Genomic DNA, 6,101 nt, shown 5'->3' on the forward strand with positions numbered 1-6,101 from the left:
TGCTGTGTACCGAACACGATTATTCAATCGTGCAATGGTGAAGTTTTGCACGATTTTTATGCGAATTTTTTTGTGCGATCTCTATCTCCTGCACAAAAAAAAAGTTTGCCTGTAGTAGAAAATAAGGAATGCACTTCGGTCTTCCATGTTAACAGCTGCGTAATTATCATGTTAACAGCTGCGTAAAAAATATGTTTTTGGATCTTGATTTGATCATGGTGGGACTGTTATGCCTAGAATATCAACATGGGACAATTGAGCTTGATATTGTTTTTTAAGAGCTGGGAACAAACAATAACTTTTTTTGACGTGAACTACGTCTTTGAGGAAGGGTGCCAAATCAGAAAACAGGTCACGTTTTTATGAAATAAAGTTATCGTTAATAACTATTTTCACTGTGAACGAATTATCATGATTCAACGTACTTTTGAACTGAGAAGCCTAGGAAAAACGTCATTTCAGATACTAGAGGTGAATGAACTTTCGCGGTTCGAGAACTACGTAAACATAAGATGTTCAATAATTTCAGAGGGAAATGTACAATACAATGATCCAATTATCCCGTTCACATATTTTGGTAGTCCTAGGCATCATATCAAACGTAAAAGGACGTTTATCAAATTTATTTCTAACGAAGAACATAATCTATTACAAAAATTTCGATGCATTCTAAAATAATATTCGAAATGGTAAACAACTGGATTGCATAATACAATTGCGTAGTTCTACGTCAAAAATAGGCGGTCGTGTCCTAGATACAACCCCTTACAATTTTTATTTTGTGTTTTCCGGAAGATTAGGCATGAAAACATCGCTTTATGAAGAGAAGTGAAAACGGTTGAATAGAAGATTTCACAAAAATAGCATAAAGATATTATAGTCATTTTTCACTATTATTACCGTAAAACTACAGGGGAACTTAGATGTAACGTCACTCGATATAACGTACACGTTTTCAATGGACGAATTTCATGTCAACTCGTCTTAGGAGTTGGCAGTGCAACGTTGTGGGTGTAAAGACTTTGGTCCTTTATACAACTTTGCATACTTGAAATCTTCAAAAAAATTAGACTACTTCTTGAAAAGAATCAGTTTTTTTTTTAGTTTTCTACAAAAAATTGTAATTCGAAGAATAAAATGTGAAAAATTCTTTGATATTTTTTTTACAAACTAGCTGACCCGGCAAACTTCGTCCAGCCCAAAATTTATTTTTCGTTATCACATTCACGTTTTCTTACTAAGCGAACGTTCGTGGCTCCAATCGCAGAACTGTTCATTGATTGATCTTCTAATCTACCCTCTAATATTATTTTTTACTATAAAAATTAAGTACTTCCACAAAAACTCGACATTATAATATCAGATTATTTTCAGACACAATTCTCGTGCAAGATTTTTCATTTGGTTTCATTTGCTTGAATAATTCTCGAGTAATGCAGAAATTTGTGTTTCATTTGTATGGCAGCCCCCCTTAGAGAGGGGGTGGAGTGTCTAACCACCATAGAAACATTTATTGCACCCTTAAATCTCCACATGACAAATTTGGTTTCATTTGCTTGATTAATTCTCGAGTAATGTAGAAATTTGTGTTTCATTTGTATGGCAGCTCCCCCTTAGAGAGGGGGGAGGGGTCTCGAACTATCATAAGAACCTCAGTAGTTTCCGAGTCCATAAGAATCAGACAGACAGACAGAAATCCATTTTTACATATATAGTTACCAATTTTTTTTTAAATTGCGCTGCGAAAAAATTAAAAAAAATCGTAAAAAGTAACAGTGCCCTCTTTCCAATGTATGGGAGAAAAACGAATTTTAATTTTCTAAAAATTTTTTAATGCATTTTTTTAAATTTGTTTGCTATTTTTAAATGAAAGCTTGATCAATTTCCTATATTTCATTGCCTCATTGAAATTCTCTTATTCCTATGAAATGCTTACCTTTTATTTTTTTTTCGAAAAAAATATCTTAAGAACTTTAAGACCTACAAAACTTTATTGAGAATGAGATAATTTTTCTTAAAAGAAAAATGAAATAAAAATCATTAAAATTATTTATTTTTATAATTTTTTTTTTAATTCTGAACTAAAATCATATGAACAGTCCAATAAGTCTCCCAAAGATCGGAAGAAGGGCACTTTCACTGGGAAGAAACTTTTCAACAAGCAAGCGGTCATTTTATCTATTGACCCTCAGCCAACCGTATAAAGGGAAATATCATTAGAATGGTTGGCTTCACTTACTAGTTGGATTTTCTCAACATTATTTACTAACTCTTCGATGTAACGTACAATTCAATACAACGTGCAATTTTGAAAGTAAAATGTACGTTCTATCGAAGTGTCCCTGTATTTGTGTTGAACTTATCTCTCCAATGATTATTTTTCTAATGTATTATCTTTCTTTCATAATGTATGTTTAACGGATTTTGATGTCTTATTCTATGCCTTCAATGATGACTGTGATTTACAGCTTTCTTCTATGTAGACATGCTACGTGTATCAAGTGCATGCAATAGTTCATAATTGGGTTTGAAAATTCGCCATTTATGCAAAATAATGAATTACATAAATATAGAAATTTAACTATTTAATTCTTTTTTTCGGAAAAAGTAGTACCCAACGCCGTTTTTAGTTATTGATACGAATTTTCCGAATAGCAGAGAACAAACAGTACAAATCGGATCATTTCAAAAACGATTATCATAAAAGAATATTTCTATATATTTATTTTTCCTTCTGATAAATAATTAAATTACGAGTTCCATGTCCGGCTTGACTGGCCATTGACTGTACCATCTCAGATTGCAGTGAAGCTTTGTAAGTGTAAAGACATTAGTCACTTAACATATATTTGAAAAACTACAATAAAAAAAATTAGAAAAGGGTCAGTTTTTTTCCTATTTTTTTTCCAAAAAAAAACTAGTTTCAAAACTGTGGGACCTACGAAGTTTTGATTAAAGAAGGTAATGTGGAAAATTGTTTGAATTTTTATTGAAGAATATCAATAATTAAATTTAAAAAAATAGGTTGATTTTTTAATTAATGTTAATTCTTCTCAAAACCGTATTTTTTTTAAATTCTCAAAAATATTAGGTTGGGGAAAAAGTTATCCATTAACTTCTCGGTAGCTGGCTTTAGTGATCAATATCTTGTGTAATATCATACATTTTCAAGTTAAGGATCATTGTAAAGTGACATTTCACACTAAAAAGAATTCTTTTGCCGTTTGTTTGTTCCATTTTGTAATTATTCTTAACATAATGGAGGCCAACGAAGAGAAAATTCGGTACATGCAAGCCAGCCCGCTGAACTTGTGAAGGGTATTTATACTGCAACAACAATACTGCAATAGTGAAATACGTGCAATTTTAATTCATTTTTGAAAATAAAAAAAAAAATTAGTGCAATACTCTGAATTAAGATCGCTACTATCAACAAATGGACCGTTTGAAGCTAGCGATTAACCAGAAACGTCCGGTATTGGCCAACAGAAGAGGTGTTGTGTTCCATCAGGATAGCGCAAGGCCACATACTTCCGAGAACTTAATTGGGATATTTTAATGCATCCACCATATAGTCCGAACCCGATACCAAGCGATTACCACCTGTTTCTCGCATTGCTAAATTTCCAGACTGAAAAGAAATTAGGATCAAGAGAAAATTGTAAAAACCTATTGCTAGAGTTTTTCGCCAATTAGGACCAAAATCACAATGACAGACAGACAGAAATCCATTTATATATATATATATATATATACATATACATATATATGGGACATGTAATCAAGGTCTAACCGAGCCAACACATCTCTCACCGGCACATTGGGCTGTCTTCCTCGGGCCCGAAGGGAGTTTTCTAAATTCGATCTGGCGACCAGATACACCTCGCACGACCAAACAATGTGCTCGATGTCGTGATAACCTTGGCCACAAACGCAGAGATTGCTGCTGGCAAGGTTGAAACGGAAGAGTAGTGCATCTAACGAACAGTGATTGGACATGAGTCGGGAGAAGGTGCGAATAAAGTCCCGACTTAAGTCCAGACTTTTGAACCACGGTTTGAGGCTAACCTTAGGGATAATCGAGTGAAACCACCGGCCCAATTCATCTTCATTCCACTTGCGTTGCCAGTTAGCGATGGTATTTTTGCGAACTAAAGAATAAAATTCATTGAAGGCGATTTGACGCTGATATATATCGCCTTCAATTGCACCTACCTTTGCCAATGAGTCAGCCCTCTCATTACCCGGAATTGAGCAATGTGAAGGGACCCAGACAAAGGTAATGACATAACAGCGTCTGGATAAAGCACTCAAAATTACTTGTATACTCTCAAGGAAGTACGGCAAGTGCTTTTCCGGCCTCACTGAACGGATAGCTTCGACAGAGCTAAGACTATCCGTTACAATGTAATAGTGTTCAACAGGTCGTGAGGCGACGCTGTCCAGCGCCCAGTATATCGCTGCCAATTCAGCAATATATACCGAGCAAGGATTCTGAAGACTGTGTGAGGTGCTTAAAAAATACGTTGAACTCTCCAAATCCTGTGGACTCATTCATAGAGGACCCATCAGTAAAGTATATATTATCACAATTGATACGCCCATACTTTGCATTGAAGATTGTAGGAGCGATCCTCGATCGAAGATAATCTGGAATTTCATGGATTTTCTCCTTCATGAACAGATCGAAATGTGCAGAGGATTTGGTGTAGTCAGGAAAACAAACACGGTTGGGAATATACGAAGAAGGAACAACCTGCATAGAGGTGAATTCATGATATGAACTCATGAATCCAGAATGAAAATTTAGCTCGATCAATTGCTCAAAATTTCCGATCACCAATGGATTCATAACCTTACACCGGATGAGGAACCGAAGAGATAATAAATTGAAGCGATCTTTTAGTGGGAGTACGCCTGCCAAAACCTCGAGACTTATGGTATGCGTTGAGGGCATACATCCCAACGCGATACGGAGACAAAGATACTGAATTCGCTCGAGTTTAATGAGGTGTGTTTTGGCAGCTGATTGAAAACAGAAACTGCCATACTCCATCACTGAGAGAATAGTTGTTCGATACAACATAATAAGATCTTCGGAATGGGTTCCCCACCAGGTGCCGGTAATTGTACGGAGAAAGTTTATTCTTTGTTGACATTTTTTACTCAGATATGGGCCCCCCAAGTACATTTGGAGTCGAACCAGACCCCAAGATACTTGAATGACATAGCATGAGTGATCGGTTTACCCAAAAGTTGAAGCTTTGGTTTTGCTGGTTTATGCTTCCTAGAAAAAACCACCATCTCTGTTTTCTCCGTGGAGAATTCGATCCCTAGCCCAATGGCCCAGGTTGAAAAATTGTTCAAAGTATCTTGTAAGGGTTCTTGCAGGTCGGATTCATTTGATCCTACGACAGACACCACTCCATCATCTGCAAGTTGTCTTAGGCTGCAATTTTGTGTAAGGCAATTGTCGATGTCGCTTACGTAGAAGTTGTACAAAAGGGGGCTTAAACATGAGCCCTGGGGGAGGCCCATGTAAGAGACCCGACTTACTGCCGAATCTCCGTGGGAAAAGTTTAAATGTTTCTCATAAAGCAAGTTATATAACATATTATTCAATAGAGGCGGCAGACCCCGAGAGTGTAATTTGTCTGACAAAACCTCTATTGAAACAGAATCAAAGGCCCCCTTTATGTCCAAGAATACTGAAGCCATTTGTTTTTTTTCGGCGTAAGCCATTTTAATTTCTGAAGAAAGCAACGCAAGACAATCATTCGTCCCCTTGCCCCTGCGGAACCCATATTGTGTATCTGAGAGTAGGCCATTCGTTTCAACCCATCGATCAAGGCGAAACAAGATCATTTTCTCCAACAATTTCCGTATACAAGACAGCATTGCTATTGGGCGGTACGAATTGAAGTCGGACGCAGGTTTTGCGGGTTTTTGAATAGCTATAACTCGTACTTGTCTCCAATCATCTGGAACAATATTATGCTCCAGAAACCGATTGAATAAGTTCAACAAGCGATGTTTCGCCACATCAGGGAGATTTTTCAGCAAGTTGAACTTAATACTATCCGATCCCGGAGCAGAATTGT

Source organism: Toxorhynchites rutilus, chromosome 2, assembly GCF_029784135.1.
Source record: "Toxorhynchites rutilus septentrionalis strain SRP chromosome 2, ASM2978413v1, whole genome shotgun sequence".
NCBI lineage: Eukaryota > Metazoa > Arthropoda > Insecta > Diptera > Culicidae > Toxorhynchites > Toxorhynchites rutilus.